Below are 21424 nucleotides of genomic sequence, written 5' to 3'. Positions count from 1 at the left end.
TTATCGACCCAGTAAAGCTGCGATTATCTAAAAACTGTTCAATGACCGTATTATTTCTATTCGTTGCAGTAAATCGCATGCAATGGCCCGCATCAACAATATGAATTTAATTAATTAATTAATTTTGTTTGTTTGTAGTTTACTTAACGATGCTTTTCCAGTAGCTTGGGCTAAATAGCGTTAAATGAGAGGATGATAGTGAATAAATTAACTGGAAAAGATGTGGAACGAAGCGGTCGTGGCATAGTTTGTGGATTTCATAAAATATTCTTAGGCGTTATCTCTTATCACGAGCTTCGTAACTATTGCCACTTGCGCGTTCTAGAGGAGTGAAAGCTCTCTGTTGTGCTCACTTTATATAAAATTTAAAAATATTATATTTTAAACTCTGGGGGATTACTTTTTATCACGTGACCGGGTTGAGTCATAAACTGATCCTGTCTAACACCGTGGGGCAACAACCCAGAAGACAGCCATCTTCACACTCGCTGACGTGAAAACCTCAGACCCCGATGTCATAGTTTGCTTCCTACAGCGTTTTTCTGGCTTCAAGCAACTTGCATTTAATAAACATCAGCCGTGTAAATCAGTTCAAAAACTAAAAAATGTGGTATGTTTGGAAGTGAGCACCTATTTGTTACAAACTACACAAACGTGATCCATAGATTGGAAATGTAAGAAAATATTTTCTGGTGCAAAGACATTACTTACATACTTACAAAAATTAATTATGACAGATATTAATTGGTGTTAGTAGCCTGAAGTACAAAGTCAAAGAGTGGAGTAAGACCATGATCACATAGCCAACACGTGGTCGCCTGTGAGTCAGCCACTATTTGCGAAGTTCCATCCATGCGACCGTGTTCACAACGAACACGTTAAATCTTTACGATAAGCCGCTTTCGTTTGCAATGGAGTTGGATGTGTTTACAGCTGCACTAGCTAACATGTTCCCATCACGTGATTAAGAGAAGAAAAAAGGGGCAATCCACTGCTTCTTAAGCGTTTAACATCACCGACATAGAAAACCACGCTTCCGCGTGATGATACAGCTTGTTAAAACTACAGTTGTAGTCTGTAGCGAAGGGGCAATGAATAATAAGCAATGTGCTCACTGCCGACTGAAATTTGGAACGTGTAGGCCTAAGAATGCCACTAGCATGGCGAATTACCTGCTATGTTGGATTAAAGACAGGTGATCTGGACCGCTTTTACATTCCTTTCGTTTTCCGTTTGTGCTTCCTAATGTCTTAAATTATTTAGACCGAATTTCGTAAGTCTGCGTATCAAACTCAAGAAAGGATCAAGACTCAAGCCTGTCATTGTACGAAGCGTTGAAGAACGACGTGAAATTACGCGAAGTCATTAACAAAAATTGACAGTCGATTAGAGAGTAATGTTTTACAGATGAAATAGGTTGTTGCATCCTGTGGGATTCCTAGGAATTCCCATGAGCAAAAGAATGGATTACATGTGTCTGAAAGGGTTACGGAATACGGCTGCGTCAGATTCAGAAGTCCTGGTCGTATACGAACGAACCTGTTGCCACCTGAGGGTTCTTCTCGCTACAGCACAACCGTGCTGATATGCTGATCTGATAAGTTGATAACAGCAATTTTTTTTATAATATGTTGCTTGAGATAATCAATGTCACACATGAAAGACAAACAAACTGCTCGGATGTGACAAAATACGTCACAGTTCACTTGCTCGCAGTTGCTATGTGATCTGGCCGCTTGTCATCAGACTTGGCCGAGGCGAGAGATTAATCACAAATAAAATTCGTTTGCGTCAATGTGTAAAGAATATTGAACTAGGTCAGTCTAATCTTGTTAGAAATGTATTTTGTTTCGAAAATGCAGCATAAAATATTTCACCATCAGCAACAAACATCCAATTACTAGAGTTGCCGACATAAAGCCAATTCCTGAAATTAATTTTACCCGCAGTAATCTTTACCAATTACGAATAAACCATTCAGAGAACGTACCAACAGCTGTAAATGCTGTACATACTTAAGTTAAAGCAGCGTATTTAATTCGAAATTTAGTGTAGGATTAGGGTCTGCAATGATTAGTCAACGACAGAATCTAATCCGGAACTAAAGACTGCCAACTAACCGAAAAGATTAATTTTGACTGTCTTAGGTATATTCTTAATATTGACCTTTAGATCAGTGATATTCAACCTTTTTTGTTCGCGTACCCCCAGATATAATTTCTGTTCAACTTTGTACCCAAAAGTTGTTGTTGTATAATTCAAGTTATACAAAGTATATAATCTACATCTAAAATAAATTAAATAAATTACATTACTGATTATTCAGTGTTTATCATAATTTTTTTTTTTAAATTTCACGTACCCCAGGTTGAATACCACTGCTTTAGATCATTCGTCGGTGCTGTTTCAACACCACGTTACATGACGTCGAATGCGATAGGAAGCTAAACATAAAAGATGAGTGTATACGTATTAGGAAGGAGGCAATCGTGGTCTATTTTAATGTAGTAATCGCAGAATGCGCCTGAAGAGTCGGAGAAAAACATTAAAGGCTTCGTCCAAGACGACCGGAAATAATCACACAGGATAATAAGATTGTGCTGGAGGGGGGGGGACAATCCTCGCTGTTATGTTATTCCCAGACCTCCTAAGAAACGCCCCGTTCCACGCCAGGTTTGGAAAGACGTTTTCGAGATAAATGCTACAGTTGCCAACAGTTTCAAAAATTTGGATCGTGGATAAAGAGGAGCGACTTTAACCGTTGTGGTTGTTTGGGTGAAAGTGCGCCAGCCAACTCGCGAAGCTCCTCCGTAGTCGAGGTTTCCTGCTGGCCGAACAGTGTTTTAGAAGCTAAGCATTACGTACATGAGATGTAATCACGAGACAAAACAAATCACTTTTTCCGCAATTGCGTAAGAAAAACGACAGTGAGTTAATAAGAAACTACATAACCAACTGTAAAATGAAAGCAGTTTTATGGGCGATTGGTGGTCATCCTTCATCACTTCACAGTAAGACCCACAGTCTTACTGTCATACTTTTCCAGAATCAACTCCAGCCAACTTCCCGCCAAGAGAATGGCCCATAGGGTTAAGAGACCTCGAACCGATTGACCTTACCTGGCAAACCTCACGCCTTCTACCTGTAATTACAATCCTAACACAGCCTGTAGCTGCGAAGCACGGAATACGAAAACGGTTACATCACACCGAAATTACAAGCAGAGAATGTTGCCACTGTAATAAGAAGCTCGAACCCTTCCTGTTTAAGATATTAATTGCTGTCACACTTACTCGGGTCATTATGCTTTTGTTTGTAGGATAAAATACAAAACTTTCGATAAGAACGATATGATGAATGTTTGTACTCTCTTCAAAATAGAATGTAATCAATAACCTGCTTTTGTTTTAGTAGATTAAACAAGATAATAGTTGTTTGCTTAAAAAAGAAAAATAACTAACATTGCTTAATCTGATATTAGAGATAATCAGAGCTTGAACAATTACTTTGTGTTGGACAATTTCCTTGTGTCCAGGTCAACTTGTGTAAAAAATTAGCTCACTGTATCAACATGTGTGGATTACCATCTTCAGGCCGTCTTAAAAATTAGATAATTAAATGCGCATGGGAACACTACACAGTGTTTCCATGCTGTGTATACGAGCAATATTGTAAAAATGGTTCCATTTTATATAATATTTCATGCAATTATATTTTTCATATTAAAATAAATCAAAGATTAATCATATTTATGAACGCGGGCGTTACTCACATTCTTAGGACATCTTGACCTTTTACGTAAACTCAAATTACTAAGAATATAAAATAAGTTAACAAACAACTATTAACACTATAAAAAAGACACTATTGCCATAGGCGTTTCAACCTCAAGAGGTCATTATCAGTGGCATCAAGGAAAATAATTCATTTAATCAAATGGTTTAAACTGGATTTAGAAAATAAATAATGAATAGGGTATTTCACAAAGGCCTGGACATTTTTTAGGTCCTACTGTAGTTCTACGGGTGTTGGTCAAATGCCGTTCCGTGTTGCATGAGATTAATCTGCAAATTTAAAAATTCATATTTTATAAGCGTTATATTGTAATAATACTGAAGTCCTACTAGAGACATAAAAGATTTATGTAGTATTTGAGGTGTTCACGGTGGTGAGTCTGAAGATGGCTGTCCTCTGGGTTGGTCATTCATAGACTGTTATGGTAACCCAGCCATACAGATACGTATTTTATTAAGGAAGCGTGACGGGACATATACGCAATGCGAAATAACATACATACATACATACATTATCCTGGAACAAAGGCATGTAAAGTTACATTTAAATATAAAAATAACGTTAAAACGCTCAAATTTAATCACATTATTTTGTAATTATTGTAATCTCGCTGGTAACCCAGCAAAGACTCGAGCTGGGTAATTAACGAGTGAGCCTAAAACGTTTACATACACCAGTCCGCCTGGTACAAGTAAGGTATAAGAAAACAATTCATTTATCACGTTATTATGATTCATTACATAATGATATCTAGTCTATTTCTAACCCCTTAGTTGGCCCTAGAATTTAAGTTTATTAACACTTCACAAATGGCTGTGAAATTGTCAAACTACTCTCTTAGAAAAATAACACGTGTAATTTATTTTCTGGCAAAACTTAGTGATATTCCCAAACTGATAAACAAGACACTCATCCGAATGTATTTTTACACCCTGCTAATATGGCCAGCGACATCTGTTCCTAGAATACTCTACGAGAATTCAATACGACCAATCAGAAGTCATTTAGCTACACACTGATAATTACGAACGCTTGCAGAAACAAGACAACGTGTTGATGTTTACCAGACGGATTCTGGTCTTTGTGATTTTTAAACTACAGTTAATGAATATAAAGAATGTTTATCACAAGAACACTGAGGTCGACAACAATGACAGTTCAGTAACTAATATTTTCCAATATCTCAACCAGTCTCAATGCACTTAGTAAAAATCAGATAGTAAACAGACCGTACAAAAGCAAGTCTACTTAAACGAGAATTTTAAATGTGTTAACTCTCTCAACGATAACAGTGATTTCTATGGCAGCATCCTGATCGAACGAAATTATTTTTAGTGTTTCATGCAGACGCCGTGTTGCTATTTTACATGTACTCGTATAAGGAATTTTTGTGCCGAAGTTGTGTGCTTTTCCAAGATCTATTGTCATTCATCTTGTATGACTCTATGGCGGTAATGTAACTCCCACCTCATAAGTTCGTGCGTCTGTCATGTTGGTATTACCGATTGCAGGAAATTACACAGCACGATTCTAGGGCGACCCGCAATGACGTCCATACCAAATTTAACCAAAATCCGTCCAGCGGTTTTCGAGCTGAATCATGAGAATAGACAGAAAGATAGACAGACAAATAGGGCCAGCCCTATATGAGTTCATTTCCTGCCCATCGCCCAAATAAAGCTTAATAATATTTAATGTTTAATCTGAGAAACATACAGAAAGTTACTACCGGGCGTCAAAGGGAGAACGAAGTCAGATGAAAAATGCTAAAATGCGACTGCAATTGAAGGCCTTAAATTTATTACAAAATAAAACAATCAAAATCAAAACGAGAAAGACTGGGTTCTGGATTGTGACGCCATTATGGTATTACACGTAGTCACCAACGTGTCCAAACACCAACTAAAGTCGGCTAAGAACCATGTGGGATATATTAACCTCGCTCAGCTAGTAAAGAAATTCGTCTCATTTTAAGCTGCTGAAGGTTCATTACCATTTTCTCACAACAGCCTAACACTGTACTGTAACCTGAGCCCGATGTATCCGATCCACACTTTCATTATCTTACAGCCGTCACATCTATTTTAATATTATCCTCTCGTCTCCACGGCTATGACTGCAAAGTGGTCTCTTCCCTTCAGATTTCCCGACTAAACGTCTGTGTAAGCATCTCTAACTTCGTAGAACAAAGTCCTTCTTAAAAAGCAAATTCTTGATCAACTAGTCAAGATATTTCTCGCCTAAAATGCGAAGGTTCATTACAGCCCGTAACTGGTCAATATTTTTAGTCAAATTAAACTAGTACGCAATATTCCTCCTATTTTTAAGATCCATTTTAATATTATCCTCCCGCATTGAAGTACACACTGAAACGGAAAAAAACACCGCGTCTTCAGCGTCAAGACAGCGGATGTAATATATCAATCGAATTTGTATTTGTCAATTTTCCAAAATGCATTTGTAAAACCAATATGTTCATTTCTGTGGACATTCACACGTACATTAATCAAATCCAATGCGTTTCGGGCTCGATGTGATGATGGGATCAATATTAAACGATGAACCGGGTCACGGAGAGAAATGATACATATCTAATACACAATCTTATAACGCGGAGTTCAAGGATAAAACTGTTAACATAATTACTTACACTTCGCTGCAATGACAACACACAGAAGACACCACGTTCTCGCCCTTTCGCATTTTTAAGTTCACTGTTTATACAACAGCGTATCTATTTATACATACATCTGTTCTTCTGCGTCTTGCTTGTCGCAATGGACGCAATTGCGTGGGGCAGGTGGAAATAAACTGTGTAGATCATTTTTATACACGACGCCTGCACAAAAATATCAAATTTACGCACAATGGATATGTCGCATATGACTCTTAGTCTGGGTGTTTCATTTCCGAAATTACTGTATGGAATGCTAACATTAAAAGCTGTCACGCGATAATTTGTATTCGTACAGGTTCCATATAATTACAGTACCTCAGTGAAACTCAGACATAACTTCCTAATCTTCCCTCAGCAAAAATTCAGTATAAAATGCTTGTCATACAGTATAGAACACATTAACCTCTATTTTAAACACGTTGTGCATTTAAATAAATATTAAATAAATAATTGTCGACTGACGACGTTCTGGTATACTGGGCTCACTATAACGAGAAGTACAATTTTGCATTACTAGAGTGGCGTGTTGTAATGGTTTTCATGCTTCTAATTATAGTGAGCCCAGTGTAGACCCACCATTGTTTCGGAGTCACACACAGTCACCATCTTCAGGAATTTATCCCCACCTACAAATCCACACGGCGTAAGTTCCCAGAACATCGTCATCCTCAAAGCCGCGAGAACTTCAAATCTCGATTATGAACTGGCGTGCAGCAATAATTTACAGTTCGTATAGCAGGGGCAAATACAATAAAAAAAATCGATGAGATACGTAAATCGTATGTGTCAGCGAACCTCGCTAGAGAACCACAGTTACAAATTTACATCTTTCCACTCGTTACTTCCAAATCTCACGTGCAGAGATTTATGTCAGTGGCACACTTCGATCTCAAAGAATTCTTACAAAAACATTTTGCACACACACGTTCATTGTTCTATAATATCGCTAAACGCAAAGAAGCAGACGCATAATTATTAACACCTTGCAGCAAAGGAGTGGTGGAAGACAGCACGATCTCTGTGCAGAATTAAATACGCAATTCTGTGGAACAAAGAAACTCCAGACGTTAACATTCTCCTGTCCCTAACTCTGGAATTAAGCTCCGTGAACTTTACATTTCCCATGATTTAATCCAATAATCATTGTTACAGGAGTACACTCTGTACCGCTAACCAACAAACAAACGAAATTCAGCACAAGAATGATAACTTAATTCTAAACAAAATATAGCATTGGTAAACAACAAAAATGCATTACAGTACTGTACTTTAGATCTCCGAATCTAAATTAAATACTTTCTGTTAGACCTGCGTAACAAAATAAAATGATCTTCCCGCATTTTAAATCTTATGAAAGTTGAATTACGTGTTATTAAAACTTCCCAAAAGACAGACAAGTGCCATATATTGAACCTAGCGACGCACGAGATATTTACGAGGTTAAAACATTAAATAATAACAGAATATAAAGCGAAATGTACGATTTATAAACAGGCCTATTTGTGTTTATATCAAGAGTGACACACGTTCTGTACGATCTCTACGGACAGAATAGGCTCAACCCACACAGTAATGTTTGTAACGACACGACTGCCCTCTAACGTGCAATAAACATCTGTTTTTAAGCGATGTTTCCAAAAAGCCAACGCCATTGGCCTGGCATACAACCACATTTTGCTGTAACTCTTTATTTAACACAACCTGGAAAGTGGGGTTCGCATGCTTCATGTGGGCCCGTAGCGAATCTGCATACCCCAGGACGTGTTAAAAATCTGTGTCCAGTTTAATGAAGGCTTCTGCAGATGACCGTACAAGTCAGTAAGCTGTCAATATCTCTTGAGTCGCGCCATGTGTTGTTGAGATGTCAGATTTTCACGACATCCACATTCAAATCATATTCTGAGAATAAGTTTTGGCGGCATACGTTACCAATGACTGGTATAATTTATTATATGCTATACGGTGTTCTTTCAACAGTTGACATTTAGAAGACAGTGGTTTATCTACTTTTCTGGAACCCGAACGAGCACACGAAAGTAGGCAATCTATGTTCGGTTAGCTTCACCAAGCTTATTATTAACATTATATATATATATATATATATGTATATATATATATATATATATATACACACATACATACATACACATACACACACACACAGGGTGATTCAAAAAGGACTTTACAACTTTGAAAGTGTATAGAAATTTATTCAGAAGGCTTAGAGAATCGGTTGAGGTGTCATTTTGTAGCAAAACAAATCAAGTTTTACCTCAAACAGTCATTTTGGTTCGAGGTGATTGCCATTGGTGATACTGCAGACATCCCACCTGAAATCAATTTCTTGCCAAACACGATCCAGCATATCCGGTGTCACTTCTGCAACTGCGGCGGTGATTCGAGCTTTGAGCTCAGTGAGATTGGCAGGTAAGGGTGGAACATACACACGATCTTTAATGAAACCCCATAAGAAAAAATCGAGAGGTGTCAAATCTGGAGAACGAGGTGGCCATGCTATCGACCCTGTTCGACCAATCCACCGACCTGGGAAACGGTTATTGAGGAAATCCCGTACTTCTGTGAGGCAGTGAGGTGGTGCGCCGTCTTGCTGGAAGTGAATGCGTGCTTTTTGGTCATCTTCGTCTAACTGTGGTATGAGTAAATTTTCGAGCCATTTTCAAATGCACTGCCGCTTGCGCTCGCGGTGACTGAATTCGGTACTACATCACAACGTGAGTCAAACTTGATTTGTTTTGCTACAAAATGACACCTCAACCGATTCTGTAAGCCTTCTGAATAAATTTCTATACACTTTCAAAGTTGTAAAGTCCTTTTAGAATCACCTGGTATATATGTTACGTGTGACCTTAGGTCTACACTGTGCATGATGGTCGATGCACTGGGAACAGTAAAAACATAGATATACGTATTATGTACCAGGATTGGCTACAGCAGGGAAACTTACTCATGTTATATACATCATTTATTGTTCTTTGCAGAGTTGCTGTACATCTACACACCAAAAGCAACCGGTACGATTCCGTTCCGTCGTATTTTACGCCTGACAACGCGTCATTATAATTCTGCGACATAAACAACATACGGAAACCACACCACGGGAACATTCGAGATTCTTTGGTCAAGAACGCAAAGTCTGCGATAAAACACGTGACGATTTCCACGATATTTCGTCAGAAGAAGGGCTGACGTAAGAAGTGAATTTTACAAAGGCTTGTAAAGGTGCCAGCTGGATGGTTCTCGAGTCGTCGTCAGCTATGCCAATATGGCTTCTGCATAAACCCACGGGCAATCGAACTCATCAAGGAAAATAACAGGAACAATATTGTTAAATTATTAACGTGTTTTGTACTTAAAATATTTCGTACCGAATTACAGTCTTAGGCCTGTATAATTAGCACACCGTAAAACGTCAGTATGGGAGTGGCTCTCTGTTTTGATCTGCGGTAGCCTGTGGTTCTTTTAAAAAACATATTTTTCAAAGGTGTTACATTTCGTACTCTTAGAAGAAACGTAACTTAATTACATGTGACAGTTGCGAATTAGTTTAATATATTCATTTGATTTCAATGTCTTGTTTGGCTGACTTCAGTGATCATACATTTTTTGTTTAACTTTTGGCGAAGATACTGAAAATATACCGACAAAATTGGCTAATTTAATTCACAAACACGCTCAAGCCTATGTATATTACTGTAAATACATTTAATGTATTACATACACAATATATCTTGCGATGGGCTGATCACTCGTCCAAGGAGTCCCTATAAAATGTCTAAAAATAGATTTGAAACCTCCGAAAGGAGGCCCCTATGCTCCTCGCAGGGGAGATAAGAAGAAGAAGAAGAAAATACACAATATACAGGGTATGTGAGAATTGCTAAAACTGTTTTTTCCACAATCTATTTCAATGGTTCTGCTTATCCTATCTGTTTTCGTACCAAGAGACCTCACGTAACGAGAATTTACAATAATGGATATGTAGCCTAGCTCAATAATTTGATCAGCTATCCTAATAAAAACCATGTTTTAGACGAGAGCGTTTAGAATATTTGGTCTTTAGTGGTAAAATTTAAAAAGAGAGCGGATAAAACTGAATGAGGAGGTACATAACTTGAAACACCAACATATATCACCAGGATACTCAAATCAAGGAGAGTGAGATGAGAAGGGCACGTAGCACTCATGGAGGAGATGAGAAATGTTTACAAAATCTTGCGTGAAAAGCCCGAAAAAAGATATCTAGGTGTAGATGGAAGGATAATATTAAAATGTGCCATAGGGAAATAGTGTTTGAGGGTGTGGTTTGGATTTATCTGGGTCAGGATAGGAACAGATGGCGGGCTCTTGTGAACACGGTAATTAAATCTCGGGTTCCATAAAATGTGACAATTTTTTGAGTAGCTGAGCGTACTATTAGCTGCCAAGGAGGACTCTGCTTCATGGAATTACATTACAGCTTCCCGATCTACCTTAGATGCAAGCTATTCACATAGCAGCATCTGTCCCACGGAGCGAAAACTCAAGTTTCAGACTCATACAAAAATGAAAAGGGAAATTTCAGCGTTTTAAATACCCAAGTTCAATGGGGCAAGCCAGGCCGTCACCTAAATAAGTATTCGTTTCCGTTCAAAAGAACATTAAGACAAACCAATCTCTGCAGGACAATATCCCCTTAATACCGACTATTAAACGATTTTTAAAACAATTGTGTCACTAATATCGTTGGCAATGACTTGTTCCTTTCTCCACGTCAATGACCTCGAGGAGGGCCTTGAGTCCCCTGCATATGTTATATATGATCTATGCAACAAATTATATATAATCCCTGTAGTGAATATAGTGTATTTAATATCCCACGAATAAATTAATGCTTTTGGACCATCATTCAGACCACTAGAGGGCACAGTGTACAACCAAGATTATGTTTGCATGCTTTCTGTTTACAAACTACTTAAAAAGCACATAAATAAATTAAATTAAAGGATAATCTTCTTTTTTGGCATAATTATAAAGACGATAATTACAATAATGCATTAAATATATTTTAGATAAATGCGAAATGAACAGTCTATGAGAATTGGATTGAAGTAGGTACCTCAAGATGGGGTCCAATGGTAGAATTCTGTGAACACACCGATGGACCTTCAGGTTCCATCGCCTATAGAAATTTATTAGCCGCTTTAGTAAACAGATCACTGGTATTAACCGATCGAGAAATATTATGTCCAAAGGATGATGATGATGATGATGATGATTCAATTCAATTCAACTCTTTATTATTAGTGTGCTGTATCAACAGCCAGACGGCCAATTACAGATACAGCACAGAGATGAGCACACGAACACAATAAAAACATAAAAGGTAAAACAAGCAAAATATAAAATACATTAGTACGGAGGACGACAATACACAAGAAAATTGCAACTAAATATATTAGCATATTTGTAATAATAATTTAAATCAATTAAGTAAATTAAAGTGTGACAATTTTCGTCTCGAATATGTCCAAATCCCTGCAGACGACATTAGCAGCTGATGCGCATCTAGCAGAAGGACTGTTTTTGATCAAAGGGCTAAAACTGAACATAGAAAAATCTCTCAGATTCCGAGCAGGGACGCGGAGACCGACAGCTTCCAGAAGGGAAGAACAGCATGTAACATTATTGCAAGGTTTTACAGAACTATCATTGGAAATAATCTGAAGTATATACCAACCTCTGATAACATATCAAGTCCTCAATTTTTACTAATTTCCGACTTCGAAATCTCTGACGCAGAGTGGTTATTTCTATTTCCAATTTTTATGACCAACTTCATTAATACGATGCAATGCTTGCATGCCATTTATAATTACTAACAAACTGCAAGCCACTTTCCTTGCTTGGAATTTTGAAGCCTTCATCTTGTGAAACGTCAGTAATTACATCGCAGCGCTTCTGCTTATTTAAACTATTATATAATTAACATGAAGTCTAAAGAACTTTCATTCTGCACATCGACATTAAAGCAAAAATTCTTCCAAAATTGTATCTACAATAAAAGAGAATGAGAGAGTATGAAACTGAGAAGTAGTAAAGTTTAAGCTACATTTTATCTGAACTACGTATATTTTAGTAAACCATGTGATTATTTATCTAAGTGTTGTTAAATATTGTTTAGTCAGTTGTAAATGTTTCTCAAAATGGGGCGTCGACTCCATATACGAGGGTCGCTAATTAAATAATGCCCCACATTTTTTTTCTCAGCCAATAATGAAGATAGAAAAGTGTACTTTTACATGCTTGAGATTTGATGTTTCTCGCGTTCGTGTACGGAGTTTCAAATGATTCCAACCAATGGCGGAGCTGTAGTGAACTGTTAAAATGGCGTCTGTGAACGACTCTCGTTACAAGCAACGAGCTGTAATTGAATTCTTTTTTGCTGAAAAAGAAACTGTGGTGAACATTCATAAACGTTTGTGTGCTGTGTATGGAAGCTGTGCAGTCGATAGGAGCACCGTTGGTCGCTGGGCTAAGAGAGTTAAAGCTTCAGGAAGTGAAGAAACCGAGCTCCATGATCTGCCGCGCTCTGGGCGTCCTGCCACAGCCACCACTCCAGACATGTTGAACCGCGCGGATGCCATTATTCGTGAGGATCGGCGCGTCACAACTCGACAATTGGTCCAACAGCTTTCAGTCAGCAATGGAAGTGTAATTGCAATTATCCGGGCTCTTGCATATTCGAAGGTGTGCGCAAGATGGGTTCCACGAAGTCTCACAGCAGACCGCAGGATTCAAAGGAAAACAATTTCTTCTGAATTGTTGGAAGCGTTTTGATGCTGAGGGATCATTACAGGTGACGAAACCTGGATACACCACTTTGAGCCGGAGACAAAAAGGCAGTCAATGGAGTGGATTCACCCTCAATCACCGAGAAAGAAGAAATTCAAGACAACTCCCTCCGCCGGAAAAGTCATGATGACTGTCTTTTGGGACAGTGATGGGTTCATTCTTGTGGATGTAATGCCAAGAGGTGCGAGACGCGTACATCGGGACCCTGAAACCCTCAAGAAGCGTTTCCGACGAGTTCGGCCTCACAAGCATCCAGCAGAAATTTTGCTCCTGCACGACAATGCACGCCCTCACACAAGTCTGAGAACCCGGGAAGAAATCACCAAATTGGGTTGGACGGTGCTACCCCATCCACCCTACAGTCCAGATCTGGCACCCTCCGACTTCCATCTCTTTGGGCCACTTAAAGATGCTATCCGCGGAACAAGATTTGAAGATGACGAGAGCGTGATTCAAGCAGTGAGGACATGGCTACGTGCACAGGACAAGAGCTGGTACCGGCAAGGCATGCACGCACTTGTTCCACGATGGCGTAAAACCGTACAAGTTGATGGGGACTATGTGGAAAAATAGTATGTGTAAGGGAAACATTGATTTATATTGTCACCAAATTTCAGCCATCTTGAATAAATATATTCTGAGGAAAAAAATGTGGGGCATTACTTAATGAGCGACCCTCGTATTTAAGAAACTACTCACTTCAAAGTTCATGGTGGGGCCTTGTGCACATCCACCGAAAACCACTACAGTTTTTCGTCTATTCCAGACTAGCTTGCTAATGTGGCGTGAAACGTGCAACTTACACGACGGTTTGATTTTAAACGCGATCAGCAAAGTAGAAGTCATCGTACGATGCAGTTGAGCCATTGAGCTTTAAACGGTTAATCACACAACGTTTCCAAACTGCGTACTCAAAATAAGGAAATGCAATTAGGCAATGCAAATTACCAAATGTAAGTGCCCTTAAAATAACAGGGAGTCTGTTGAGTTTACTCTGCTCCATTATGTTAACACTACCAAATGATTATATGAGCCGGGATAGCTCAGTCAGTATAGTGACTAGCTACGGGCTGGACGACCGGGGTTCGATCCCCGACGGGGGCAGAGGATTTTTCCTCTAGCCTCTGCGTCCAGACCGGCTCTGGGGCACACCCAGCCTCCTCTACAATGGGTACCGGGGTCCTTTCCCGGGGGTAAAGCCGGTCGGGGCGTGATGCTGACCACTCACCCCCATCTAGTGCCGAGGTCAAGGAAGAGAGGAGCTATACCCTCCTCTCCCCCCAAGCGCCTACATGGCGTATAGCGGGACAAACTTTGCTTTACTTTACAAAATGATTATTGTCCCTAAGCAATAAGTCATCTGTCTTGAGCCAGTTGAATTATGTCCACGTCGTCACACCTTCTTTCATTAAGTTTCACTTTAAATATCATTTTCCCATATACGCTCATGTTGGCTGTGGTTTAAACATCTTCCAAATGAGTTCTTTGCAGTTTTGTAAATTTCATTGTACTTCATTTACAGTACATTTATTTCAAGTACAAACTAATTACTGCAGCGTTTATCACATCGACAGCTTTTGTCTGTCTGTCTGTAATACAATGCACAGGTTAAGTTACGTATTGCCATTTATTCGCGTAAAAACTCATTCCGTAACCTCAAGTCGACGATAAGATTACAGAGACCATTTTCAAAACGTTATTGCTTACAGACGTAACTGGACAGCCTGCATTATCCCGCTAAACAATATCCAGTCAGATATTACAAATTTCATCTCGATGTTTTTTGATCACGCCCTGTACGTCATAAAACCGTCCACATATGAGCTTCAAGTCTATTCTTAACCTATGTCAGAAGTGTAGGATAATGTTCTGAGAGACCTGACGTTTCTAAGCAGAAACGTTGAAAATAACGGGCAAGAATGCACATCCTTCTTTATAGTGGCACATATGCAGTATGGGCAGGTGTGACATTTTTCAATGTTCCTAGCGTGCTACATGCTCCGCTCATCTCATCCTCCCCGATTTATCGCCACAGTAAAATTACGAAACTGATCTTTATGCAATCTTCTCTAGCCCCATGTTATGCCCTTCTTTTCGATGAAAACATTCTTCTCCTCAGCAATTTTCAAACTCCCTCAATCTGCGTTCTTCCCTAGATACACTGCAGTTGTGCTAATTCGTTAGCTTTGCCTTGCGGAAATAAAAACTAAGGATGGATTGATGAATATAATTAATGGATTAGCGAGTGTTAGGAATTTGTCGTAATACATTTTAAGATAAGCCCATTACGTAACTTACATGAAATTTAAGGAGGGAAAGTACTACGAAAGTCCGCTAATGGACACGGAAGCTTGGTTAGTACCTTACAGTTTGAGAATTTAAACTTCTACCCATCTACACAACCCAACGACCCCGAAAACAGCCATCTTCGGACTCACCGCCGTCAAAACATCAAATCCTACTGATCAAACTTCTGCTGCAATGCACGGCACATCGAAATCGTAACACACGATGCGCTCAGCTGAAGACAGATTATTCCGTAGTTTGGCATCACTGTTATATAGCATCAAATGAGATGGGATGATAATGGATTGTGAATAGAAAACGATTTGGAAGGCGGCAATCGTGGCTTGCAACAAGGTGCTCTCCGGGCACCTGTCTGTAGACGTTAAGGAAGACCACGAAAAGACTCAGTCAGGATAGCCAATGACATGTTCGGGACTCGAATCCGGGAACTCCAAAATATGAAACAAGAATGCTACCATAAACATGATTGCTATTTTGGGTCGTTAAGTTCTGCTAAATGCAATGTTTCCGTCACCAGGTATCAGGGGTAAGTAAAAAGGTTCCTACCCAGTTGTACCCTTTGAATAAAGTTAGTCTCGATTTCTCTACACAAATGCGGTCGTTATGAAACAGCAGTTCGGATGGCGTTCATCATGTCCTACGACGTTACAAATCTTACAAGATATGAACACCAATTTTTATTACAAGCAATCATGAAAAGAGAATACTTGCGAGCTTACGGATGGGAGTATAAAATGAAAATGAATCTTGAGAGAAATAAGCAGTAAAGCTAAGAACTAGATTTAAGTGGATCAGAATCGGTCCAATAGCAGGCCTCTGAAGTGGCAATGATAAAGCTTCTGATTATGGAAGAGAACTGCCTTATACAGGTGGTGAAGTACCAACCAGTCAACGTAGATCCTATTATCAGATTATCAGTTGGTCACACCACATGTTAATAACATGATGTACTGATTGTCATAATACTGAATTAGTGCTGGCGAAGGCTCCCAGCCATTATCTTTCCCTACAATTTAATTCATTCATTACTGCAGACTCGTCATCCAAAACCATCATAACGTTATCTTGGTCTGCTGAACACCTACGTACTTCTGCAATTATTTATGACTACATTTTTCTTATATCAAACGTTCGCAAACAAATGCAGGAAAACAAAAAATTGTAGCAAAGTATTTGCATATATATTGGTCAAATTTAATTCTGAAAATGCCATTTACACTTGCTGCCAATATTGCCTGCAGACAATGAACGTAGTGTCGTGCGGAGCTACCGAAATGGATATTTTAATTTCTAACACTCTAACGGACTGACTAAAGCCACTGCCACACCATGGGAAACACGAAATGTCAGAGAAGACCACACATAGGCAATCCCAACTTCTACATCCCTTTAGATAATCGCGGATGGTGAGATGCATTTTAGGATTCTGAAGGGTAACTTCTTGTATTTATTTTTTTATTTAGTGTTCTGTCTGACGACAGGTCCATATGAACAGGATCCTTCCACCCTTTTCTCGGACTGGGACCTGTTCATATACGTTCTTGGCAGATGATCCAGAAGTGGTTTGCCATTGCCTTCTTCTGTGTGTGAATGGAGTAATTGTTGGGATGCCACGGAGAAACCGGGGAAGCCCCCGGAGGAAAACTCCGTGTTGCCTAGACCACGGCCTTGCCCAACACAAGTTATAAATTCGGGCACATATCAATAATATTCGAACTACTAATAGATGTCTTTAAAAGAAATGATTCAGCAGTTACCGTCATCAGATCCAAATACTTCGTGCACGCACTTTGTCACTACCCTAACGAAAGCTGTGGATTTCAGATACATCGGAACAAGTAATATGACGAACCTACATTAAAGAGGACTTGTTTCTCCAAAACTAACTATTTCTCAGGATAACCGTGTTCATGATCAGAAGGTGAAAACTGATAAGAGAGGATGACCTCTAATGGCCTCTAACAGCAAATTCTGACTGGACGAAACAGTCAACCTGTATTCAACTCCATAATAAGGATCCCATGCAACGCAATGGATTAGCGGTGACCACTCGCACTTCGTATTTGGGAGATACTGGCATTAAATCTTGAACTGGTAACCATTACATCCTGACCGGAATTCTTCAAAGTCTTAATAAGCATCTCCATACAAATGCGACAGCTTCTTTCCACACCCTTCTTATTATTATCCTACAATTTGGTACTACCAATCTGTAGTCCTACAGCTGATAAAGCGTACGTGAATAAGCCAGCACACTAAAAACCGCTAAGCAGCCCTGTTTCGTGTCCGGTAGGTCTCGACTTCCATTCCCGGCCCGGAGATCGGGTATCCTTAGTGAAGGCTTAGTTTCCTCAGTAACTCCAGTGAAATTCTGGGACAATCTTTAAAACAGGTCACGACCGGTTAACAATGTTATTATTAGGCACTGTATAACGCATGAAGTTGGGGGCGCGTCATCAGATTAACCACAAAATAAGCAAACACTAAACTAAGAAATAATCTAAGTGCAAAGCAGACACAAGGTGACCGCGGAAAACCGTTTCTCCACGCCTGCTTTAAACATATAAAAGAGGAAGGTGTATGAAGTGTAAACAGTGAACATTTTACTACTTCTACGTATGTGTATATTAAAAATAAAACCGCCCTAGTAAAATACAACATGTGGAACGCTTTGAAGGTCTAAGTCTGTGCCTCACATATTGATTAATGACACTAGCGCACACTGATGTGGGAACATGGCAATAGTCTTGTCTATTGTGCAGATGCGTATCTTAATTATTCTGCGTAAGACAGTCACGCACTGCCCTTCACTTACCAGCCAGGCCGCCTTGAATGCGTCTATGTCTTTGCGTATTTCAACATAGACTGGCATCAGCAGCTCAAAATACATTGGACTTCTGCGCAGCTGTAAATATACAGGCCTACTTTGTTCGACGTTTCTAGTGCTTTGAAATTTTAGGTGCTTTTCAACAAATAAATTTGAAATCCGCGACCGGCGTCTGACTGTCTACAAGTAACACCGAGTACGAACCAAAATTGGTACGGTATATGTTCACCAAATTTTGTCAAACTACTTTGATTTCGAACTATTTCGGTCCATTTTAAGAGCCATTACTCATGGACCGAAGACTGAAGATTTCTGATGACGATACATTGTTCTTTTGGACTTTGTCCATCATCTAAATTACAAAATTATAAAAGTACAACGTTTTAAAAGACGGATTCTGCTTGTTTTCATGTAAAAAGAGGACACGCGGACAGATAGATTTTCCAAAAGTTGTAGTTTTATAAATAAGACAATGGACAAAGTCCAAAAAAAATTACAAATTTATATTCATCTCCGAATCCTTTAAAAGACTTCGCATAAAGCTAATTTTTAACATTCGAGACTACTTTTAGTCTATTCTTGAATAATTACATATTTTCCATTCACTTTAAATCACTCTAAGTAAAACAATAAACTGACAGATTTTAACAAAATTCGATACATACAGTTCTATTAGAGTGTAATGTTGACGTGTTTCAGTTAAATTCAATTCAAGGTTCACATTATTTTAGGGTCTGAATACAATTTTTCTGCATGTCGCTAAGGATTAACCTGAGAGAAAAATTCCTTCCTTCCTTACATCGATAGATAAAATAATATATTATATACTATCAAACAGCTATATAAACAAAATCACTATTGCAATATCAATTAAATGTGCAACATCAAGAAATATCGTCCTGCCTCGTAGCGAGTAAAGATCACGTGAACGAAACACTTTGTAAGGTTTGCGGTTTTCACGGCGGTGAGTACGAAGTTGGCTGTCCTGTGGGTTGTACCGCGGTCCCAAGGATCCGATGGTACGTCCAATCAGCAGTGTATTATAGCCCGGATGTTTACTACGAAAGTAACGAAAAAACATTCGTATGACGTTAGTGTGCGAAGTCTCCGAACAAAGCAAACGGGAAGTCCGGTGGTTGGACTTCTTGCCTGAAATGTATCACGATTTCATTATCAGACATGTTTTGATAGAAGACTCATAAATCCCATTTCCTGCTCAGTGAAGCTTGACATTAATTGTCACCAAAGGATGAACCCGCACGTCCGCTGGTCTCCATACATTAATTATTACAGGAATTAGTGATTCATCTTTGCGAGTTATTTTCAAACGTACGAAATTTCTTAAACACAATTTCACGGTTTGGCCATATTGGCCGGTCAATTATCGTTAACAAGGCGAAAAACATTTTTTTTTTCGAAAACTACACACATATATGAAGTATCGTAAGTCACACATCTAACATAAAAGAATGTTAAAATATACAAATTTCCGAAATCTTACGCAATTCTGTAAACAACTTTAGTCTTTTTCAAAAATTTTCACTTTGCGGTTGTCTAAAACATATCCAGTAACTCATGTGACACCAAATCACATAATAAAATGCTGAAGTCGTGTGTAAACTACGTTAATCGTTGGCTGTCTTCTGGTTTGTAGCGGCGTGTAGCCTAGTAGATTTACCAACGTTTCAGAGGTGCCTGCTACCTCCAGAATGACTTACAGCCCTGATGATGGAGGCAGTATGACCTCTGAATCGTCGGCAAACCTATACGAGACTACACGGTGCTACAACCCAGAAGACAGCCATCTTAGGATTTATTAATACTTGGGTAACGTTACGAATTCGCTCTGACATGCTGAATCCTCAAGAAAAAACTTTCGAACGTACGAAATTTCATACAATTATGTAGAAAGATCGGGTTTCTGCTTTGAAAAGCTGCGTGTGACAAATTCAAGGTGAGCTTGCTGAAAATCTATACTAACGAAACAGTTTCACAAAGACCACAGACATAATTTTTAATTTAAAACTCTTTCCGCTCTATCAAAATGTAAGCTTTCAACAAACGTTTTTGTTCTGAATTATTCTCAGTGGAACTGACGCAAACTAATGTAAAATGCGAATAAAAATGATCTTTTGCAAAAACTGCACGTGTGCCTAGGTGGCGAAAGTCAGGCAGACGACTAATCAACAGGAAACGAGGGTAAGACAAATAATTAAAGAAAGAAAAGAGCGGTAGTTCGCAGACCGATGACTTCATGGACCCTTTCTTCAGAGAAACAGAATAGGCGAACATTTGTCTGTGGCATTCCGACACAGTTAAACATTTACACAACGTTTTACAATTCATTTAACTTCTGAAAGGTAAAGAAGTCAATATTAACTGTACTTCTCAAGTAGGTATTTAGAACAGACCAAAATATATACATAATTTTTAAAATAATTAGAAACGCAACATCCATGCTTTTCAGTTTTCCTCACAAAGGACCTGGTACTGACACACAAGTACATTCTCCATCACGCCTTTTTTGGACGAAGCCCTTGAAAAATTTCGAATCCGCAGGGAAAAACAATGGTATGTAATAAAAAAGTATCTTATGCAAGTATAGCGTCGCATGTGGAATATTACACGGCCGGCAAGTGATGCCAGTGGATACCACTAGATGATACCACTACATGATAAATGCAGCAGAAAAGTCCATCACTCACCAACTTCTTATTCGGAACCTGACTGAAAAGCTTGTGAGCATACGAGTCCAACCAACCAAAAAGCTAACTAAGGGCGGAGTCCTGCGCAAGCGCAAGACATCGTCCCCTGCTAGGTACGAAAAGCATGCTGCTTTATATGCCTTATCACCTGAAACGGTACGTCTGAATGTCACGTGTAAACAGAATAATCGACTGAATCTTGAACACACCGAACTTTGCACAAATAATCAACCTTATGCCGCTAACCTTCTATACCACTGA

General features: G+C 39.0%; 1 protein-coding gene across 11 annotated transcripts in view; it reads right to left on the bottom strand.

Moving 5' to 3' along the window:
• The window catches only part of LOC110827854 (carotenoid isomerooxygenase), a 94337-nt gene that overhangs the window by 67405 nt on the left and 5508 nt on the right, over window positions 1–21424 (bottom strand). Inside the window, exons 1-3 of one of the 11 annotated variants that reach the window (XM_087351112.1) lie at window positions 7839–8062; window positions 7049–7514; window positions 6446–6634 (exon numbers count right to left, since the gene is read on the bottom strand). The exons of 6 other annotated variants lie outside the window; for them this stretch is intronic. The gene's annotated coding sequence lies outside the window, so the exon portion shown is untranslated. Of the gene's footprint in view, window positions 1–6445; window positions 7023–7048; window positions 8063–21311; window positions 21396–21424 lie in introns of those variants that run through there. 4 more of the 11 variants (XM_087351111.1, XM_087351115.1, XM_087351114.1 and 1 more) reach the window with 4 other exon arrangements.

Source organism: Zootermopsis nevadensis, unplaced genomic scaffold, assembly GCF_977971745.1.
Source record: "Zootermopsis nevadensis isolate Lab colony 2312 unplaced genomic scaffold, Znev_1.0 Znev_ptg000018l, whole genome shotgun sequence".
Classification (NCBI taxonomy): Eukaryota; Metazoa; Arthropoda; class Insecta; order Blattodea; family Termopsidae; genus Zootermopsis; species Zootermopsis nevadensis.
Note: the sequence above shows the minus strand (reverse complement) of the source record. Positions and strands in the feature narration are given on the sequence as shown.